The sequence below is a fragment of the Python bivittatus genome, unplaced genomic scaffold, assembly GCF_059951505.1.
Source record: "Python bivittatus isolate LINGU-HERP-01145 unplaced genomic scaffold, Pbiv_v1 ctg000700_np1212, whole genome shotgun sequence".
Classification (NCBI taxonomy): Eukaryota; Metazoa; Chordata; class Lepidosauria; order Squamata; family Pythonidae; genus Python; species Python bivittatus.
Window position 1 is genome coordinate 70485460 of NW_028277098.1, and position 23068 is coordinate 70508527.

The 23068-nt window shown below is 37.0% G+C and overlaps 1 long non-coding RNA gene across 1 annotated transcript; it reads right to left on the reverse strand.

The window, feature by feature from the left end:
* Positions 1-535: 535 nt before the first annotated feature.
* LOC148214241 (uncharacterized) lies at positions 536-19365 on the reverse strand. The gene is made up of 3 exons (XR_015798511.1): positions 19254-19365; positions 16597-16675; positions 536-3820 (listed from the first exon to the last, which is right to left on the reverse strand). It is a non-coding gene; the product is annotated as an uncharacterized LOC148214241 (long non-coding RNA).
* Positions 19366-23068: the final 3703 nt, after the last annotated feature.

Consider the following 23068-nt stretch of genomic DNA (forward strand, 5'->3'; position numbering starts at 1 on the left):
CCATTTCAGTTTTATATGCATTAAAATTTAGAAGATAAAGATGGCATGGAAGTGGATGAAAGAGGACTAAAGAGATCATGAATACCTTGTTACAGTTCAAACAGCTATGACTACCTAGTAAGAGGACATTAGAATATATCAAGAGGACAGATACTGTACTCTTCAAAGAAAGTTAGGGGGAAAGTGAAAAGATTGGGTTGGATAACACATGAGAGTTACCCATTTGGGGAATACCTCCTGGCTAGCACTAAGACTGTTATTCCCACAGCTTTCCAGAAAAATACCAATTTTTAGACAAGATACTAGAATGCCATATGAAAAGGTAACTGCTAACTTCATTGTGACAGTGTTATGCACAAGCATGATTCAGATATACTGGGTGAATATTCTGCACTGAGTTTGGTGTATAAGTAATAAGTTATTACACAACTGAATATTTCTTTTGAAATAAAGAGATGCATTTTAGTTATTGCTAATTTTATTTATAAATCAAATTTATATCACCACCCAACTCCCCCACAAGGAAGGACTCTGGGCAGTTCACAACCAAACAGTTAAAACCAATAAAAACATAAATAGTACAGCATAAAATACAATTATTAAATATGATAAAATCCAAGTGATGGTGGTATTGTTGCAGCCTGGGACCAGATAATATTGGTCAGGTAGGACTAGGGAACCAGCCATCCCCAAGACTGACCATTCCCATCCCCACCCCATGCATAATAACAAAACCAGGTCTTCAGTTTTTTTCTGAAGTCTAAGAGGGAGGGGGCCAATCTCACTTCTGGGGGAAGGGTGTTCCAAACAGCAGGGGCTGCTGCAGAGAAGGTTTGCCTCCTGGACCCCGTCAAATGAAATTCTCTTGCAGACGGGGTCCGTAGTATGCCCTCTCTGCATGACCGGGTGGGACGGGTTGATGTAAGGGAGATGAGATGGTCCTTCAGGTACCCTGGACCCATGCCATGTAGGGCTTTAAAGGTGATAACCAACACCTTGAATTGGACCTGGAAGCAAACTGGCATCCAGTGCAGCTCACGGAGCAAAGGTGTTATATGTGCTGATCTTGATGCACCTAAGATCGTCCATGCCACTGCATTCTGGACCAGCTGAAGCTTCCGGATACTCTTCAAGGGTAGCCCCATGTAGAGCACGTTACAATAGTCTATGTATATGGGAATGCTACTTGTTTTACAAACTAATACTAATACTAATACATATTCACAGTGTTCATATTATTATACCATTTATATCTTAATGCCAAGGCAGTCAGAATAAAAGAACACAATGATGCCTTCACTTGACTGATTTAATTAAGAGGTAAAAGTACAAGATAAACCAGCAAATGCTAATACAATTGGAAATGCCTGACCAAATAAACAGATTTTTTCCCCTAGTACCCAAATGATAGAAAACTTGGTGTCAAGCAGGTTAGTGTGTTATAATGGTTCAGCCTTGGATTAGGAGTGGGGTAATTAATGCACAAGTTGGCACTCAGCTGTGGAAATTCCCTCGGTGACTTTGGGCCAATCATTCTCTCTCAGTTGAGCTTATTCACAGCATTGTGATAAGATCAAAGAAGCATGTAAGCTACCTTGGGGGGGGGGGGAAGCAGGATATAAATGTAATAATGAAAAACAAGACCCTAGAGCTGCTCAAATGTCTCCTTTTTTATCTGTTTGACCTACATAATTAGATGTTTTACCTTCTGTTTTTAAAAACATGCCTAACTGCAATGGGTGAGATACTTAGATTGTTTAATGGACTTGGAATTGATTTTGGAATCTTCCTTGCTGCTACTGAGGGATGCTTGAGCTATGAGCATGACTATTTGTGCTTTTAGAAATTAAGATATGTGCCTTTTGCCTAAAATTGTTATTGCAGAGAGCTTTAATTACAGGTAAGAACAAACACAATATCCACAGTTGTCCTTTAAGCACTGAGATATTAATAGGCTTGACACTGATCATAACCTTTAATTAGCTAGTCATGTCTGGAGACTAAAATATACACTGCTTTGCCTGTAACTTGGAAGTAGCTATTACAAAACCAGAAATTACTCCATTATCCATATACCGCATTACAAATCTAACCTTTTCCTTGGGCTGAAAAAGTACTCACAAGAGGCCCACACCAGAAATTAGCCATGAAAAGTGTTTTGGATTGATATACACTGTATGAAGAACTTCTTTTCACCTTCTGCATTGCCAACTTAAGGGTTTAAACCAGTGTTTCTCAACCTTGGCAACTTTAAGATATGTGAACTTCAACTCCCAGAATTCCCCAGCCAGCATGGAATTGAAGGGAGTTGAAGTCCACATATCTTAAAGTTGCCAAGGTTGAGAAACACTGGTTTAAACATTATAGAGTGTTCCTCCCTCCATTATATAGATAGCCCAAACCTGTAGTACTTAGAAGCTATACTTAAAATGTTCATGTGACTACTTTGATTTTCATTCATTTCATCCAATTTCTATGCCACTTACGTTAAATCTTTTGGCCTCACCAAATGTTAGTATTATTTTACTTCCAATAAAATCTGAAGAAATTTGGCTGTTATGCTCAGTTGAGCTGGCACGTACGCCATTACATTTTGCCATATAAGGTCAAAGATAAAGGAGTGATAGCTACAGAATTGCATAGCTGGCCCTGCTTTTTTCTAGTCATAGGTCATGCATCATGTAAAATATTCCCTGTGGGAGTAAATGTTCTTTCAATTCATGCTTTTCAAAGTATATTTTTAATTAGCTGAGGCTGTTCAGTGAACAACCCCCATATTAGAAAGGGCTGAATACTAAAGTAGACTTAAAAACTCACTTCGTATTTGGGATATGCTTATTACCCAGACAAATACATCTGAGGCATGTTATTTGAAATATATGTTTAAAAAATAGCCCCAAATGTTCAGACACTGCATTTTTGGTTTTTTATATATTGGTATAAATGAGAGAGGTAAGAAATGGCAAGCTTTTGATTCCAAGTGAGGTGTTAAAATAAAATTTTAAAATGGGAGAGATACTTTGACAGGCTCTGAGAGATAAAACAGAGCTGACATGTCCCTACTTTTAACACAGCTGATATTAAGCAGGTGGAGAGTATTCCTATACTATTCATGTCATACCAGGAAAAAATTATTAGCTTGCTGCCTCTGTAGATTTTGATCTCTTACCCCCTCAGACAGACAGATGTAACAAATAATCTCCATTTCTCAAGTTAACATTTTATTTCTTTAACACCTAGATAATGTTGCTTTCAGTTTGAGCCAGAAGTGCATTAGCATCCTTGTTCATGGATTTGCTGAAGTGGGGGCTAGACTTGAAGTCACCTCTGCCTTGATAAAATAAGCAATACACCAACACCTAACATCTGCAGAAAGAAAAATGCACAAATACCCTGTGATTATGGAACTGGTGGAGGGCAAGGCTACAAGCTAAATCTTTCTTCCTCAGACTGTTGGTGTGACTTCCAGCCAAACTACACACTACAGCAAATATGTAGCATGCAGCGATGTCTCAATTTTTCTCTCAATTATTACAAGGGGGACAATTCTTATTGGAGTAGATGAAGTGCGAAGGGGAATTTTATCTTTATCCCTCCACCCCCAGCTCTTATCAGGAAAAAAAAAACAAACCCATATGCACATACTATAATGCAGCTATGAAACTTGGAAAAAAGGTTCCTTCAGGGAAAAGGGAACTTTTCCTCCATAAGCATTTGGAGTTTCTAGGGTATATGTGGGAGAAACAATCTTCATCTTGATTGAAGTTGATCAGGAGCAACTTCTCATGTGCTTCAGGACCAATGACAATCTCTTCCACACCTATAATTATTTAAAAGAAAAATGGAAGGTCTAGCTATACACTGTACAGTTAGTGTGGTGTGTAGTTTGGCTTGTCAAGAAAACTGCTCTTATTCTAAAACCAGGGCTCCTGATGAATGAATTCCTTCTTTTTAGCCATTTTTGTATGGGGAGGCAAAAGGCTATAAAATGTCTCACACACGGGCAGGTATTGAATGGAAGAAGAATTGGCAAGTACTATTGCAATATCCAAATATATGTAAATTCTTTGAACTATGTTTAAGCATATTTGAATTATGCTGTCTAATTTGATATGGATGTATAAATGGCTTATTTTCAAACTCCTCAATATGAATCCAAAACTGTATGCTGATGTGCAACTCAGTTTAGACATTTTTCTCTATTGTGCGTCATTCTTTCATCAAAGTAGAATACTGGAGAACAATCTTTAATATGGACTAAAATCCTTACTGAACAGGGTTTGAACTAGATAATTTATATCCCTTCCATCTTCCTGATTCTATGAAATAATGTACAGATGAATAGAAGGCAATGGGCATTCTGCAACTCCCCTTTCCTCAATAACGTATGCTCTGAAAACTGAATCTCACAAACATTTAGTGTGGTACCATGTTCTGAATGTAGTAGTCATCAGCAGGACTCAGAATAAAATCCCCTCATGCTATATCATCATTATACTGTGCCTTCCCTGTCATGGTGCCTGCCTTATGGAACAGCTTCCCACCAGAGATATATAGATGGCCCCAACCCTGTTGGCTTTTGGGAGAGCAGTTAAAATCTGGCTTTTCCCCTGGGGTGTTGATGGAGCTAGTGTGGGGTGGTTGGTGGATGAATGTGAGTTTTCTCAGGGCCTCAACATTGTTCATTGTTTTAAATGATCTTTTTAGTGTACTGTGTTTTTTCTGTTTGCCACCCAGAGTTCCTTCTGGTAGATGGGAGGCTATTGTTTAATAAACAAATACATGGATGATGGAGAGATGCGTGTACTGGGACATGCACAGAGTGGAATTCCCTAGCTGCTCCTTTTGCTAGGAATAGAAAAGTTGCACTTATTTTAAAACTGGAGGCAGAACTCAGGGAGAGGCTGGGAACTAGGGCTGGAAAGTAGCCTCTGATCAAAGTCTGGAATTTCCAAGAAGCTAGGAAGCTCAGGTGATTAGAGCAGACAGGACATCTGTCCCAAGAGGATTCTATTCTGAAAGAAATAGGTAACAAGTCTAGTGAGGAATTTGCATTAGGCTATATAATATGGAGCTATGCGGCTAGAGAATTCAGCCCTTCCTCAGGAGAGAGACCAAACTCAGAAGAGATAAACAAAATCACTGTAAAAAAGGAAAAAAGAAAGACTGGTTAAAATGGTTTTTATAACTGTAAATATCAAAATGCAAACATTTCATAGTGAAGGAGATAAAATATAGAGCTGTACAAATCACAGGCAGTTATTTAAAAGAAACTCCATTAAAAAAATACAAAAGAGATTACAAGGCTCCAGGCAGACTATGAGATGGTGCTGATGTGTTGTAAATGAGCACTTTCTGACAGGATTTTAGAATAGATGCTGCCAAAAGATTCCAAATCATTATTAGAAATCACAGTATTCTAAGTAAAACAATATCTTTGTGCACTGTCTGCAGAATAGGTAAAGACTGAAATTACAAACAATTCACTAGCTTTAGTAATGTTGATTTGGTAATAGTAATGAGCTTATAATGGATTGCTGGCATTTCTTGTCTATTTTTTTTTATTGAATTACTTTATTTATACCTTATCTAGTCATTTACAAATAGCTAGAACTGTGTTAATAATAATAAAAAGGGAATAAGTAGACTTAATGGAATGTGCCATATTCTGGCAAAGCTGAAGTGGTCCAGATTCTCATCTTTGGAATATTGATCTGTCTCAATTAACATGTGCAAGGATCGATGATGAGATGAATTTCTTGTATTTAAATGTTGTTTTGACATCATCAGATACTGATCAGGAAAACTGCCGAATCCCTTAATCTAACAACTGCAATGCTTCTTAGTTTAGATATCAATATGTAGCAATTAATTCTACATATTGAACCACTTTCTCAAGGGAAGCACAGATTCTCTTGATCACACAATTGGACTCTATTTCTCTCAGTTCACAATTAACCTAGACTCAGCTAACCAAAGTTCATTTCATTTCATTAATTCTACACCATTTATATTATACAACAGCACAATAAAATGCTATTTGTGGTCCTTTAGCTCTTTAGTTCCTGCCTTGGGGATTTAAATTCTTGCCTCCTGCTGGGGGCTGACAATTTCTAATCAGGGATCTGGGTGAACACACTGTTGCTGGCAAACCCAGGTTTTTTGCTATGCAACGTGTGAAGCTACCCTGAGCTGCAAAACAGATTTTTCTCTGTAACAGGCGCCTTCCCAGAGTGTTTTATTCTGTTTTGTTTTGCCATCTAGAGAAAAATCACTGAATGACATCATTCTGCTCATTGTTTTCTAATTGTTGGAACTAATTTTGCCGATTAAATTGCAAGGCATGGATCCAATGCTAAGCATGAATCGTCTAACACTGCAAGCTTTATCAGCAGCCATAAAATAACCCCCAAAGATCCCAGCCAGGCAAAAAGTCCTTGTCAAGTCGTGCTACTGATGACTGATGTCAGGGCCTGATGAAAAATGAAGTAATTGTATTTTGGAGGGAAAGTCCTTTAGAAAATCCGTGGTCCTGTCTTTATCCTTTGTCTTTCATTGGACATATTGTCCAGTCATAATTTGGTTCTTTACTTTTGCTTCTCTTACAATGTCCTTTTTGTGCTTTACTAAGGCTGGAGATTGAAAAAAATATAGGGCAAATATTTCCCTATTAAAAAATTGTTATTAATGATATTTGATACCCAGTATTTTGCTGGCATCACATTGTGCATTTATAATGTGGTTTGATGTTTTCCACTACAACTACAACTGTAACTCTTTTCAAAAATTTAATTTCTTCATTTACCTTTACTGCTATTATTATTATTTCCCATCTTTTTTCTCAGAGTTCAAGCTGACATACCTAGTTCTTCGGTTTTCATTGTAATATCACAAAAGGGCTATGAGAGAGTATTGACCAAAGTCATTGGATGCCTGAGTGGAGGCTTCAAATGGAGTCTCTCCAGCCCTCAAATCCCATTGGCTGTTAATACGAGGGTTCAAAGCATAGCTCCAGGGAAAGGGAACATACCACTTAATGAGTCAACCTGTTCTCCTGGTTGATAGCTCTTACTGTCAGGAAATACCTTCCAATATCTGATCTGAATCTCCCCAGTATAATTTCAACCCACTGGTTCTGGTCCTGCTCTCCACAGTGACAGAGAACAAGCACACTCCCTCCTCTGTGTGACAACCCTTTATGTAGTTGACAGCTATTATCATCTCACCCCAGTCTTCTGTAGGCTAAACATGCACAGTATCTTCAACCATGTGGAATGGTTGCTTTCTGACACCTCTCAACCTTGATACTCCTCCGCCAAAATCAGCTCAGTTTTTTAATGTCCTTTTTAGACTGCGGTGCCCAGAACTGGCAACAGATGGGTGCTGACCAAGGCAAGGTAGAGTAGGGCAATTATTTCCTGTAAGCTGGACTCTGTGCTCCTATTAATACATCCCCAAATAGCATTTGCCTTTTTAGTGGCTGCATCACACTGTTAGCTTTTGTTCAACTAATGAAGTACTAGAATATGCAGATCCTTTTTACATGCACTGTTGCCAAGCCCAGTCTTCCCCATTCCATAATTGTGCTTTTCCATTTTTCTCCCCAAACATAGAACTTTACTCTTTTCTCTGTCAAAATTTCATCCTCTTTATTTGGGGGACTGCCAATCTTTAAACCTTTGTGGATCATTTTGAACCCCTCTTTTTCTTTTAAAATGTTCAGCACACCTAGTTTGGTGTCATCTGCAGACTTTCTAATTATCCCTCAATCCCTTCAACCAGGTCATTTAAAAAAAATTGTAATTGTTTTAATGGTTTTAATAATTGAAATTGTTTGCCACCCAGAGTCACTTGGATTGCAATGGGTGGCTATGGAAATTGCATAAATAAATAAATAAATAAATAAATAAATAAATAAATAAATAAATAAATAAATAAAAATAAAATAAAATAAAATAAAATAAAATAAAAAATGTTGAACAGCAGGGCCCAGGACTTTGCAGAAGCAAACATAATAGTATACTTGAAACAAAGGCTGAAAACAATTAAAACATGAGCATTTTTGACACCTGGAATATAAATTAAGTAAATTCAGCTTAGTTTTAAGTAGCCCCCTCAATATACATATAAAAATAGCTGACTGTCAGAGAGGACAGCTAATGTCCTTGTGTCTTTTTTCTGGCTTCTCAGACCAGGGGTGGGCCACCAGGAGCCTGCAAGGCACGTGCCACTACCCCATCCCATTTGTATTACCCTCCCCACATCTCCAGGTCATACTTCCAGAATCTGCTAGCAAATGTGCATATTTTTGTTCATACCTTTTTTTCTGCTAAACATTTGTCCCCCCAGAATCCTCAAAAAGACCCCAGAGTTAGAACTTCCAATTCCATTGACATCATCGCTTCACTGGTCATGCTTCTTGTGGTCTTCAAATGCCAAAAATGAAAGTGGAGCCACCCCAATGGCAAAAAAATTGCCCCCTCACCCTGGCCTGGTTACCCAATGGTTGGCTATTGGGAAACAGAATACTGACGGTATTTTGTCACATTTTATGTTCAGAATTCCATTTATTTGCACACTGATCTGAATATGATCCAAAATAGCCAGCAGCTGATATCACTGAATATACATATGCAGAATTCCTGGCATAATCATAATGACATGTGTGATCATATTCTCTCTAGCTATTTTGCTGTATATTTTTGCATTTTAGATATGCTGTTTGACTTGCAAATATATACATTTACTATTAGATCTGATCTTTTTACTATAGGGTTAGCTGCTGTTTATAGGACCTTCCATAAAATAAAAAACAATAATGAACAGCAGCAGGAAATAAATGTTTCCATTACAGATAGCAAAATTGTACTGACATGTGTACAATATGAACTGCCATATGAAGACGTGAATCTGATCTGTCAGTACTATATCTGTATTTTTTGAACTGCATTATCCTGGATCTGCCAAATATATTTATTTGATCCAGATGGAATCCAAGGCATTTGAAGATGTGGTTGAATGCATTCAGCAAGGGCTTGTAAACAGTAGATGGATTAATTCACTGAAAGGTCTTGCCAATTTCCTTGTTGCAGTAAATGATAGCTGAATTAAATAAAGCCATTCTTAAAATCATACATACAGCCTCATATAACATCAAAGAGTGAAAATATAAGGGCCTGTAATCAATTCAGTCCATGTTCAAAGATTATGAGTTAATGCAAATTGATTAATTATCATAGCTGTGTAAACATGATTACTGTTTGTAGTGACTTTAAGTTAATTCTGCATATCCCTAAAATGATTTCCTTCTAACTTTGTACCACAAGAAGTCCCAAGAGTCTCAACTACTATGACTAAAACTGGATTCCAGGTCAGTGAAGGCTGCAATATATGTAATTCTAATCACATTTCTTCATGTGATATCCTAATATCTCTGGATTTGTCCTGAAGAGCAACAATATATTACACACTAAGTCATATTCTAAAAGAACATGATGGGCATACAAAGATAAACTACTTTGACTGATGCTCATCTGTAGATTTATTGATGTTTCCATTCTATTATTGCCATGTTACATACAACTAGTAGAACCTAAATGTTGCATCCTTGTTTCAATGACAGATGACATAAACATAAAATTTTATGTATGAAGGGGTGATAATAAAAAGCAGGCTGTGAGAGTTATGTTTCAGGGTCAAAATACACATTATTTTATTTGCATAGCTTTTATGGTCTTGAGTATAATCTCTTCCCATCACCCCACATTCTCACAGACACAAATGGCTGATGTTAGGACTGCTTTTAATGTTAGGCAGAATAAGGAAATTAGCTCCAGTGCAGCACTGGCAACATCCACACATTCCTTCTAAGACCTCGGATATTCTCCTCTGTTGGAGGCAGAACTGTGTATGAGTCAAACAGCTTGTCCTAACATAGTCTGTTGATTTCAGGTGAAATAATGGACCTCATTCCACCAGCAGTGTTTAAGTAAGATTTATCTCAATCCAGCATGTGTTCTTATCCTTTGGTTCAGGAAGCAGGTTTAGTTCTGGTTTTGCATAGCTTCCATATAAAGCTTTCTGGTCTCCAAGTTCCACTGTCCTCTGGAGATCCTTCAGACTAGGCTGGGCTACAACCATGGGATCCTACTACCTCTACTTGTTTATAAGGACTACATGCTAATTTAAAAAATAGTTATCAAGACTGCTTTCTCATATGCTTGATCTAGCTAAACCTAGTCCATAGAAGTTACCACTAAGGAAGAAAGCACATACTTATCTTATGAAGGCCATGGCTACAGATATCCTAATGCACTGATGGCCTTTATTTATTTAAAAAACACATCCATGCCATAGGTTTCAATTAACACTAGTTTCATATTATTCCACAGTTTATCATTTAGTTTACAAGACAAAAATGTATCCCATCATGACAAATGCTAGAAGTGTAACCCCCCCCCCAAAAAAAACAAAGGAAGCAGTCCAGCCTCAAACCACACTATGCTTAACTCTCACCAATTTCAGCTGCAACTGATGCCTAACTGTAGTCTCTAGACTGCAGCCACTGGCTTCCACTTTGTGCACATAAAAATGTTTACATATAAAGGACAGCATCTTTATTGTTTGTATTAACTGCTACATATGTAAGATTTTCCATTATGGAGGGGTTAAGGCTTATGCTACTCTAGGGTATTCTCTCAATAGTGTTTTTATGAAAAACATGATGGTGATTGCTAAGACTGGATCCAGCTGCAAAAACACCATTGTTCAAGGGAATGTTCTTGAAAATAGTTTGGCCTATATTCAGCATAGGTAACATTTGGAAATCTAGTAATACACAATTCTTAAATTAAAACAATGACCACCAAAAGATTGAAAGCATATAAAAGGATGATGTGAACCAAACTATCTAATCTCAAGGGGAGATCTAGTTCTTAGAGATCAAACCTCTCCAAGACATGTATATAACAGATGCACAACTTCATATAAAAATTTTGAGAATTCTATGACTTTAATAAACTCAGAACAATGATACAGAGGATTCCATTACAAGAAGCTAATGGGAAAAGGATCTCAGGATGAATGAGAAAAAAATATTATTGCAATTCCAGTAAGGGGGAAAATGGAGTTACCAGAAGAAGCCGGTGGGCTAAATAAAATGCAGACACAGTAGGTGCCATCCAAATATCTATTGGGGACTTCAAAATCAAGTCCAGTATTTCCATGTCTTGAACAACCTGGTGTGCTTCCAGTCATATTAGTTTCTAACCTAGTTGTGACTGGCAAGTAAGGACTGAGACAAGATAAGAAAGCAATTAATCTACAGTTCTGTAAGAAACACTGCCCAGGCATTATGCTAAAACCCCACTCAGCTGCTATTGAGTTGAAGCAGTTTGCCATACAGGAATAGACCAAAATTCATGAGCCTGATTCAGATCCTACAAATTTTCTACGTGAATTATGTCTGAACCTGGCAGTTCCAAAAAGACTAAATTTGTTTTTCATCCATTCTCTAGTATACCTGCTTGTAGGTTTGGGATCATTGTCTTGCTGCGTGGTCTACTTGGGCTTCAGGTTCAGTTGATGGGCCAATGGGCTAATATGCTACTGTAAAATTCTCTGATATTAAGTAGAATCCATGCTTCCTTCATTGATGGCAAGTTGTCCAAGTCCTGAGGCAGCAAAGCATTCCCACACTATGGCGTTATGCTTGATAGCTGGTATAAGGTTTTTACTGTAGAAGGCAATGCTTGGTTTTTACGCCAACGTACACAATTTTTGATTAACCCATCCATAGAACGTTCCTCCAGAAATCTGGCAAGTCATCCACATCATTTTTGGTAAATTTGAGATGAGCATCAATGTTCTCCATGAGCAATGGTGTCCACCCAGCTATTCTAATTCCATTTTTACTCAGTGCTTTTCTGATGGTGGAGTCATAAATGCAGACTTTAGCATGGTAAGATCCTTGGATGTTGTTCTGGGGCTCTTTGTCACTTCCTGGGTGATTTTATGTTGCAATGTTGAAGTGATTTTGATAGGATGGCTGCTTGGGAACATTCATTCTAGTCCTCAATATTCTCCATTTCAAACCTGTATCTTTGTCTGTGAATCATCAGTGGAGCTTTATAGAGTTTGTACAGTTTTGCAACTTGTTCCAGACCAACAAGTATCAATAACTTTTTAATGAGGTCTTTAGAGATTTGTTTTGAGTGTGGCATAATGTGCCTCTAGAATCTGTGTGGTGAAAAAGTTGGAGATTACTTCCATCTGTAATCGCCATCTCTGTCTGATAATCCAGGAGGCAAGAGTCAGAGGGTGGGATGGTTTCAAATTTTGTGAGTGCATCTGAGTGGGTTGAGAGGTAGGGAAAATTTTGAAACCAATTGCAGTAAACAAATGGCTGTTAACAGAGAACAGGGGCTTAGTTTATGATCTTAAAGCATGTCCACCTCGGGGTGGACTGCAGCATGGGAAAGGGGGTACAGGAGGAAACCCCACAAAAGTAGCATTAGCTCCTCCTCCTCCACAGCTGACAGGAGACTGCTTGCATAGGCCACTTCCTTCTGACTCTTCTACAAATGTAGAGAACCAGGAACTGGTGCCATCTGCTTTCCCCAGTAGGTTCCCCAGCAGCATCTCCTGCACCCTATCTCTAAGACAAAATGTCTTGCCCAGAGAGCAGCAACTTCCACAGCCTAAAGAAGAGGTTGTCTCCAAAATAACAGCAATATGTTTTGGAGGATTGGATTTATCTTTGCAGACAGCTTTCCCAATTATAGAATTATGGGATTATAGAAACCAGGAAAAGAAAGAAGAAAATGGATAAGAGAAAGGCTGCAAAGTAAAAATGGAAGAGCAGGAACAGAGAACCAGTTGTTTTTGATGAACAATAGCTACAAAAAGAGACAGGGGCACAAACTCTTAAAAATTGTCCAAGTAATAGCAGTGTGAAAGGAGAAGGAGAAGCCAAACTGAAGAAAGTGGAAGAGTTTAAGAAAGAGGCAGTGATGGAAGAAAATCAAGATGCTATGGTGTTGGGGTCTGCAAAATAAGGTGTCATCAAAACTGAACTGCCAAAGCCCAGGGAATGGATGAGACAGCATCCAAGGCTCTACTGTCCTCCAGTGGTCAAACTCATGGCAGCAAAAGTGATAATTTGTCTCAGGCTCAAAACATTCTTAAGCACTGAAACGTCCTTTATGTGTCATTCAGTCCTTCATAGGTCTGGGATCCATTTTCAGGAACCACCTCCATCTTAGCTCATATGAAGAAATACAATGCCAGTGACATGATTCCCCTTTAAAATGCAGCCCTTCCGGGAGCCTTCAGTGAAAATGTTTGCTAAATAGAAGCTTTCCACTGTGTTCCTTAAATGCAGCTATTGACACTGAATCAGATCACCATTCAACTGTTATGAGTAAACAATAGGTGCAACCGTTTTCCTCTAAAGGTATAAGATACTGTCCCACTAAAATTTCTGAAGTCAACAGTTCTCTCAAAAAATAGATAACTGAAGATGGTTGATTCTCTTTTAGGACAGAAAGTTGGTAAACTGAAGGATATGAATGCTATAAAGTGGATTACAAGAAGGGGAATATTTTTTCAATTCATCAGTTACTGGCCATTTGGAAGATGCATCAAATACAAATGGCCAACATGGACAAAAAACAAAAGGAATGCAAAGTAGTTGACTGGTTTTATGGCTTGAACTCTGTTGAAACTGCAGAATCTCATTTCTACACTTTACAGTATGGACTTAATGTTTGGTTTAGGTCTGGAGATCTGCCAGCACATGCAAAAGAATATTTGATTATCCTTGTGAATGGATAAAAGAGGCTGTTCTAAAAGCCCTACTGCCCATTTAATTAAGATTCACTTAAATTAAGTCAAGATAACTAGTTCAGCATAAACAATTCATTCACCATTTGTTCCTTGAATCATCCACAGAATAATCTCCTGATGGATTATTTCTATTGATGTGTTGGACCTGTTAATAATGATCAGTTATGACTGATGAAAAATGATTGAACAGTCAAGAAACTAAAAAGGTTTGTACACTCCTGAAATCTAAAGCTTTAATTATGAGGCTGAGGTAGATTCAAGTGAAAGGGATCCTGCTGATCTAGTATAACTTTAGGGACACCTCTTCAAAGTTTCCATGCACATTTGCTGAATAATCCAACTTTACTAAGAGGATTTGCTTTAATGAGAAATATGCAGAGACACAGTGGGAAGAAATAGAAAAGGGCACCGATGTTTATATTTTTATTTGATTTGGGAGAATTTGCATAGAGCTTTAATACATCTGTATACAAATTTACAATAATGTACCGTTTTCTCTATTTTTGTATAAACCATTCTTGGTCTGTGGTTTTAAGCTTCTTATCCAGCTTCAAGTGGCCACATAGGAGCTTGATTTGTATTATTTGTTGTTTGATTGAATCCAAGATATAGGCTGAGATTGTTGAGGCCAAGTGACTCCAAAGTTTATATGAATTAAAACACAAATGTTGCACAAATTAACATACTTCTTTGGATCTTGAGCTCTGATAATCCTACAAAAGGCTTAGGGAATGAGGGTGGGGAGAGGGAGGGTACATATATGAGATGGGAACAGGTTTTTAAGGAAGAATATATACAGGTAGCCCTGAATTATAGGGAGGGTATCAGGAAGGCTAAAGTTCAGAATGACTTGAAGTTGTCAAGGATGCTAAGAACAACAAAAAAGTATTGATATTCTCAAAATAAAAAGAGGCTAAAAGAATCAGTCAGGATGGAAAAATGTAGCAGGTAAAAATTAAAAAGCCAGTTATTCTGGTTCATTCTTTTCCAGCAAGAGATGTGTTCCAAAAAAGAAAACTGGAATGAAGGGAGATGATTGAAGCTAGGAATGGATAGAAACAAAATCAGGGAATATCTATTTACTTTAAAGCTTCAGGTCTGCATGGATTGTCTTCTAGGACAGTGTTTCTCAACCTTGGTAATTTTAAGATGTGTGGACTGCAACTCCTAGAATTCCCCAGTCTCCCATGCTGGCCGGGGAATTCTGGAAGTTGAAGTCCACACATCTTAAAATTACCAAGGTTGAGAAACACTGTTCTAGGGTACTGAAGATATACAAGACTGCCCCAGGAACTGATGAAATGGCAGATGACTGGAGGAGGGCAAATGCTGTCTCTAACTTCACAACGGGACCAAAAACAGAATCTGAGGAACCATAGACTAGATGATCAGTTAGTCTACTACAGCTGACCCTGGAAAATTCTTGAGCAAATCATGAAAAGGTTCATCTGTAAATTCTGTACTTTGAAAATAATGTTTCTGACATCTAGTAACTCTCAAGAGCAAGTTTTGCCAAACTAACATTATATTGTGGTTTTTTAAAAAAAACAAATAACTTCCTTACTAGATTGCAGGAATGCTGTAGACATATTTTGTTTTTAGCAAAAAACAAAACAAAATATCCCACAACATTTTGATTAACAAGATAGTTAAATGGGGGGTTGAAGGGTAAGAAAATTAGGTAGCTGGCTAGACAATTGTGCTAAAAAGTGTTCATCAGTGGTTCTTCATCAAACTAAAGGGAGATATTTATGATGGGATGTCATAAAGTTCAGTCCTAAGCCCTGTACAATGCGACATTTTATTAATAACTTGAAGAGATGGAGGGAATTGTTATTTACAGAAGACAGAAAGCCAATTTGATAGCTAATATCAAGAGTCACTTTGTATGAGATGGGCAGATATATAAATATGATAAATAAGTAAATAAGTAAATAAGTAAATAAGTAAATAAATAAATAAAATCCTAGAAGGCAGAAATATATTTTATAGAGACATGATAGGTTAGAGAAAAAGGCTGAACTGTAATGAACATTAACAAAGACAAATGTAAAATTTTTCACTTAGAAATAAAAGGTACAGGTATAGAACAGGGTGTACCTATTTTGATATTAGTGATTGTGAAAAAGATCTTGGAATTACAAACTGAATATGAGTCAGCAATGTGATGTGACTGCAAATGCAAGTGCAATTTTTGGCTCCATTGACCATAATCAGGGGTATTATTTATTTATTTATTACTTGATTCATATCCCATCTTTATTTCGTACAACTCAAGATGGCCTACATAATGATCCCACCTCCTATTTTCCCACAACCACCACTCTGTGAAGTACATGGAAACAAGATTGTATTGTTATAGATATTCTCATATTAGGTTTCTGAGTGAAGATAACTTGACATTTCATCAAGGGAAAATATAATAGAAATATAGAAAACTTGTATAAGTCTCTTCCATCTCCATCAATCCAACACTGAACTCTATTCCAAGTTTAATTTTGTCACTCCGTATTTCTTTTCTATGTCTGTTTAATGGGTAATGGGCTATATTAAATGAAGAAAAGAAAAACATCCTAAATTATAAAGTTTCAGGAAATAATAATAAACTGTGAGAGAAAAAAATCCTGACTCTGTTTTGGCAGGAAGCTTTGACAGTTGCAGTAATAAATTATTATTTCCCATACATTAAAGAAAATTAGGCAGATGTAAAACTTGTTATGCAGGTTAGGACCACTAGCATTCTGTCCATACCTTCTGGCAGTTCTTATCAGAATGTGACAGTATCAGCCTGCTCCTTCTTTTTCTTTTGATCCAAACTTCTTGTCAGCTCCTGAGAAAGAATTTTCCAGAACACTAGGAACTGAACCAGAATCAGCAGGAAGTAACAAAACATAGGCATTATTTTCCCCTAGTGGCTGTCTTTCCAAACTTTTCACATATTTATATATTTGCTGTTTTCAAATTATGCCTTAATATATGCATGCCTTAATAAAAAAAATCCAGAAGTAGCTACATTGGAGGCTGTTTGCTTCTTTTCTGCACCCCCAGCCCTATATATACCTTGAAAGAAATAAATGTGCAGTGACAATAATCCATGTAAACATCATTCTTTAAATGGATAGCTTTCAGTTGTTTTAGATTGAGAGGAATCCATGTGTAACTATAACTTTCAACATGGAATTCTCTAATTTATTTCATTGCTGTGCAGATTCTTAAAAAAAGGTGCTTCACAAATCATGGGATAACATATGAAGCACCTCTCTTTGAATCATTAAAGCAGTCAATCTCTTTTTGTAAGCTTGCACAGTTGCTCCTGGTTCTCTCCATGTACAAGAGCAAAGCAAAGTTGTGTGCATGTACACGAATACAGCGAAAGCCAGGAACACCTTCTGAAGCAACCACTTGAGTCTGGAAAACAATTTAATGGTTTTAAAAGTTTCTATTTGTGCACTTCTGTGCCTTGACACACTTGTTTCATATCTGTCCCATATCTTAATCTCCATACCAGATTAGTTCTTCCTTTCTATGATGAGTACCCAATGATGTAAAATAGGTAGGATTGTGTTATGCATATGGGCAGAGTCTGGATTTTCTGTTTTCTTCCTGGTACTTGTGAGTTCGGTGTTTAAGAACTTTGTTTTTTGCATTGTTCTTCCTCTTGAGGGTTTAAAAAAGAAGGAGACTTTTTAAAAAGGCAAAGAGGTCCTAAATGAGTTGCTATCCTACCTATGTTTGGATAGAAGATCATATGCTATATTTCCTTGGGAAAGAGTTCTATAACTGGAGTGTTAACACATGTTTTTAAATTATATTAAATGTATGTGAAGCTTCTAACCATGCTGTCCAAGTTTCTCGTACCTCAAAATGGCATGAAACGATACTGTTGATTTTTAACAGTCATGGTCAGAGGTGGCTCCAGGAAACAAGAGGTCCAGAGCCTGCCTCTAGACTTCAGGTAAGGTCTCATAATTGTAGTTAATATTGCTGTTATCCAATTGAAATAGAATATATATGTATAGCTGGCATCCCCATGGGAAATTTTTATGTAGCTTAAAATCATGTTAAGTCATACAATGCCAAGATTGTAGTTAGAAGCACCAGTTGCAGCTGCTCCTTTCTTTTTATTATTTTTTAAAGTATTTTTCCTTTTTATTATGTTATAAATCTTGATACATTGTATTATTTCTTTTTTTAATAATTTTTATTAAAGAGGTTTTCAACAGAATAAAAACTGTATAAATTTTAAGTTGAAAGTAAGAAGAATAAAGAAAAGTAAAAAATAAGTGAAAAGAAATAAAAGAGAGAAGTAGAAAAGAAAGACAAAGGAAAAAAAATTACAAAGAAGTGGCTTCCAATCTTCTTAACAGCAGTTATAAATGCATTTATATTTTACCCTCTCTCTCTAAGGTTACATCATAATTTCATTCTTTCCATAATCTACCCTTTCTAATCATCAAATCCAAAAGTCACAAGTTTATTTTTTTTCTTTTTTTCAGCAAAAAGTCCATAAGAGGTTTCCAGTCACTAATTAATGTAGTCATTGTCCTTTGTGTAATGAAACAAATCAATTTTTCTATCTCTGCTAATTCTGTTGTCTTCACCAACCATTCTTCCATTGTGGTTATTTCAAAGTCTTTCCACTTTTGTGTATATAATAGTCTTGCAGCAGTAATCATATATAAGAATAGTCTTCCATGGCTCTTTTTGATACATCGTAAAATCTCCATTGAAATAATACATTGTATCATTTCAATGCAGATTTTAATGCAGTAATATTTATGTAACATGATTAAAAATTATGAACATTCTATTATTTAGAAAGCTTAAAGTATTGAAGATAAAAAGAGAAAAGTAAAAATCATATCACTATTGATTGCAGTTTAGGATATCAATATTACAGACATAAGATTATTTGACTTTTCATCCAAGGTTAAGTACTGTGTAACATAAAAAAAGAACCACTGCAGTTCACATCAAAGTATTAATTATATAATAATAGTTTCAGTCTTGAACGAATTGCTTAATATTAAGATCTCCATTATATTGTTACTTGTGTGTGTGTGGGTGTGTATTTCCTTTTATCAATATATAATATATTGATAAAAGGAAATAAGAGTCCTTGGGGTTCTCTGATCTTGGTTGTTTCTTGGTTTGCAAGAAAACAACCAAGCTCAGAGAACCCCAAGGACTCCACAGTTCAACCCTGAGCTACATATATTGTCTTCTGTTGGTAAAGAAATAAGAGATAGACAAAACAAATTTAACAAAAATTAAAATACCGTATTTTTTCATCAATAAGATGCCCCCATGTACAAGACGACCCCCACTTCTCCAACCCAAAATTAAGAAATCAATATTTTAAAGATAGTGCAGAACACATTTTTATTTAGTAGTTAGTTAATATTTACCTGATAAACTCAGTGGGAGGAGGTCCAAACTATCTCTCTGCAGCTCTATTTCCATGCTCTTTTGCATAACTGATTACATTCAGTCACGAGTGAAACTGCCGATAGCTTGTCTCTACGAACAGACTTCCTCCAATTGGTTTGTTCAGCATCAGCTGACGTCAGTTACATAAGGCTCGTGATTGGAGGAAGCCTGTTTGCAGAGTCAAGCTATTTCACTCATGATTGGAGGCTAGGAATAGGAGGAAGCCTTATAGTCAGAAAAATACGGTACCTAAAATGTAGAAAAGAAAAAAAGAGAGAGTGATAATAATAAAAACTGTTGATTTCTGACTCTTTTTCCACCTGTGGAGCCCTTGGTGCTCTCTGAGCTTGGTTGTTTGCTTGTAGTTGTTTCATTACCTGAGTAGGTAACATCATCAGTGCTAGTGAGTGTGGGGTTTACTCCCTGTTTATATACAGTAGCTTGCCCTGCCAAGTGTTGGTAGGGGTGTGGTTTTCTCCTTGGTAGTTCCTTGATTAGGGTATTGGTTTCTGCTTGATTGTTTGTCTGGTATTAATCCCTGCTTACCTGGGTGTAGGCTGCTGGAGAGGATGCACTCTGGACTTTTTGTTTCCTTCTTAGCTTTTTCATTGTTTCTTTTGAATAGTGTATAAATGTGGTTAAACTCTATATGCCTGTCGATGGCTGATGTGTCTGAGTGCCAAGCTTCCAGGAATTCCCTGGTGTTTTTGGATTTAACTTGGTCTAAGATGCTTATAGTTTCCCAGCTGAAACTATGGTTGAGTCTGTCCATGCATTGTGAGATTAAGGGATTTTCATTGTGTCTTCTGACTGCTAGTTGGTGTTCATGGATGTGCTCCACTAGTCTTCTACCTGTCTGTCCTACATAGTGGCTGTTACAGTCCTTACACTGTATGTTGTACATGGCTCCTTTTTTTTCTTCTTGGGCTACTGGATCTTTTGGTTTACTAAAATGTTTTGGAGGGCTTTAGTTGGTTTGTGTGTTACGGTGATGCTGTGTGGTTGTAATAGTCTGTTGGTTGTTTCTGAGATGTTTTTGATGTATGGTAGTGTTATCCTTCTCATAACTTGGTTGTGCTGTAGTGGGTTAAGTGGTCAGGCACTTTTTGATAAAGTTGTATGGGTATCCATTTTGTTGGAAGATGTTGTATAGGTGGTCTGTTTCCTTTTCCTGGTGTTCTGGGTTGCTGCAGTGTGCTTGTTTTTGTCTGAATAATGTTCTTACACAGCTCCTCTTGTGGGAGGTTGGGTTGTTACTCTGGTAATGGAGCACTTAGTGTGGGTTGTTTTCTGATAGACTTGCAGTTCTAATTTGCCATCATTTCCTCTGTTGATGAGGATATCCAGGAAGGGTAGTGTGTTGTTGTTTTCTTCTTCCTTGGTGAATTTTATTCCTTGGAAGATGTTGTTGATAGTTTCATGTGTCTTCTCTAGTTGTTCCTTTTTTTTATTATGACAAAGGTGTTGTCTACATACTGAATCCATACTTTTGGTTATATACCTGGGAGTGCTATCGTTTCTAGATGCTGCATTACAGTCTCTGCTATGAGTCTTGAGAGTGGTGATCCCATGGGTGTTCCTCTGATTTGTTGGTATATTTGTCCATCAAACTGAAAGTAGGTAGTGATACAGAGGCTGATGAGGTCCAAGAATCTGGGTATTTCGATCTTAGAATATTTGGCTAGGTTGGATGTGTTGTGTAGTACTGTTGCCATAGATTCTTTCACTAGTTCTGGATCTATGGATCTAAAGAGTGCTGTGACATTAAATGAAACCATAATTTCATCTTCTATTTTTAGGTCTTTGATTTTCTGGAGATGCTGCAGTGGGGAGTTGATAGAATATTTGCTCCCCTCTGTGAGGTGTCCAAGCTTTTTTGTCAGTTCTTTCACTATGTTGTATGTTGGAGTCCCTGGTAAAGATACAATTGGTTGGAGCAGTTGTTAGGATATTCTCATGGGAAGAAGAACAAATCGCTTATCTCCAAACAATTGTTTTGACTGCAGAAGTCAGGCCATCTGCATTTGTTTTTCTAGTTTGCACGTATACTGCTATTTACCACCACCTATTGGCGTCTGTATGCTAGTTACCCAAGAGGAGGTGCATAGTGTTAATAAATTGTGGGTGATTATATGTCTCACTGCTTAGTAGGATTTTAGTCATCATGTAATCAGTTTTATAGGTTATGTAGTAGTAACTAATAACTAAGTAGTGGACCTCTTCACTGAGAGTGTTTTGGCTAGAGACTTTGTTAAACTTGTGTATTGGATAAGTCTTGGATGCCACATATATGAGAAGAAGTGATTTTTTCTATGTTTTGCATGAAACTTGTATTTTATGTAGTTTTTATTTTTCTCAATAAACAACCAGTTATGTTTTATAACTTCTGGCTGGATTTCTTTGGAGAACAAGATAAGGACATTGCACTCTTTACATCTCTCTAACGCTGGTGGTTATATCTACACTCTGCCTAACAGCGGTATGTCAGGCTTGTATATTTTTGGTCGTCCATAGAAATGTGGGAGGATCGGTCCACTGCTTTTCATCCACCACTGTACTTCTTTTGTGATTTGACCTTTCTTAGTCAGGTTGTTGATCAGGTTGTGTAGTTTCTGTATTGGGTTGATATTTACTGGGATGTAGGTTTCTTTGTCCTCCAGTAATTCTTTCGCTTTCTGTATGTATATTTTTGTATGTATGTTTTCTTCTTCCTGATTGCAGGCCAGGGAGAACTGAAGGTAGCTCTATAATTTAGGAGCTGAAGAACTCCATTATTGATCTTATGTGAAATATTAAGGTAGAAAGCTTAATATTTGCCAAAAAGAAAAGATATATGCCAAGAGACACAAGGTTGAGCAGGTTAGAATATTACTATTCTCAGGGTTTCATTGCCTTGATCTCAAGATGCCTAGCTATTTCTTTTGCTATCCTATAACATAATCATGGCTCACTGTGAAATGGGGAAGATATAATGAAAACACAGGTATTTCATCTAAATTTATTAGATGTTTCCAACCTCCCACCTTCAAATCCTTAATTCTAACCATATGCTAGTGGAAATTCTAGAGGGGGGGGAGAGAGAGAATATAAGTTTTATCAGAACAGGCTATTCAGATTTTATATTAGAATAAACAGAGCAGGAACATCTTGCAGGATTCACATTTTAAGATATAATCTGTTAAGGAATGGTAGTAAATTGCATCACTTTGATTATTTGGCAATTAAATTTGACTAAGAAAATGGTCATGTTATTACAGGAAACAATTGTTTTGCAGACCTGAGCAGAAACCACATGAGGGAGCAAGTGAGTGAGATCAAAATAATGCAACTGCCAAAAGAAATAGAATAGAATCTGTAGGTAGATAGTATTCATATAGAGCACTTTGATCCTGTCATTCGATTTCCTTTGTGATAAGAGTTTGGGGGCAGGGGGAAGGGCAGTGAAGTTTTGAGCAAATGCCTATGTCAGACATCTAAATCTAACACCTAATGCTTTTTATTGGATTTTTTTTTAGGGGGAAGGTGTTATTTATTAGCAAGGAATCTTTATTCAGAAAGCTTGAACACTCAAATTTTCAACCTTTCCTTCCATATTGCCTACTGTAAGACTGAAACCTGGTTGGCTCAACTCAATACTCTATGTTTTTTAAAGTTTTTAATAAAAGATAAAAGAGATCCAAGTCTTTTCTCCAGATTTCTGCCACCTCCCCAGTGATTCAGGACTCCAGAGATAATTTAGAGATATCCTGAAAGCTCCTCACTCAGTTCTGTCAGTATTCTACAGTGTATTTCA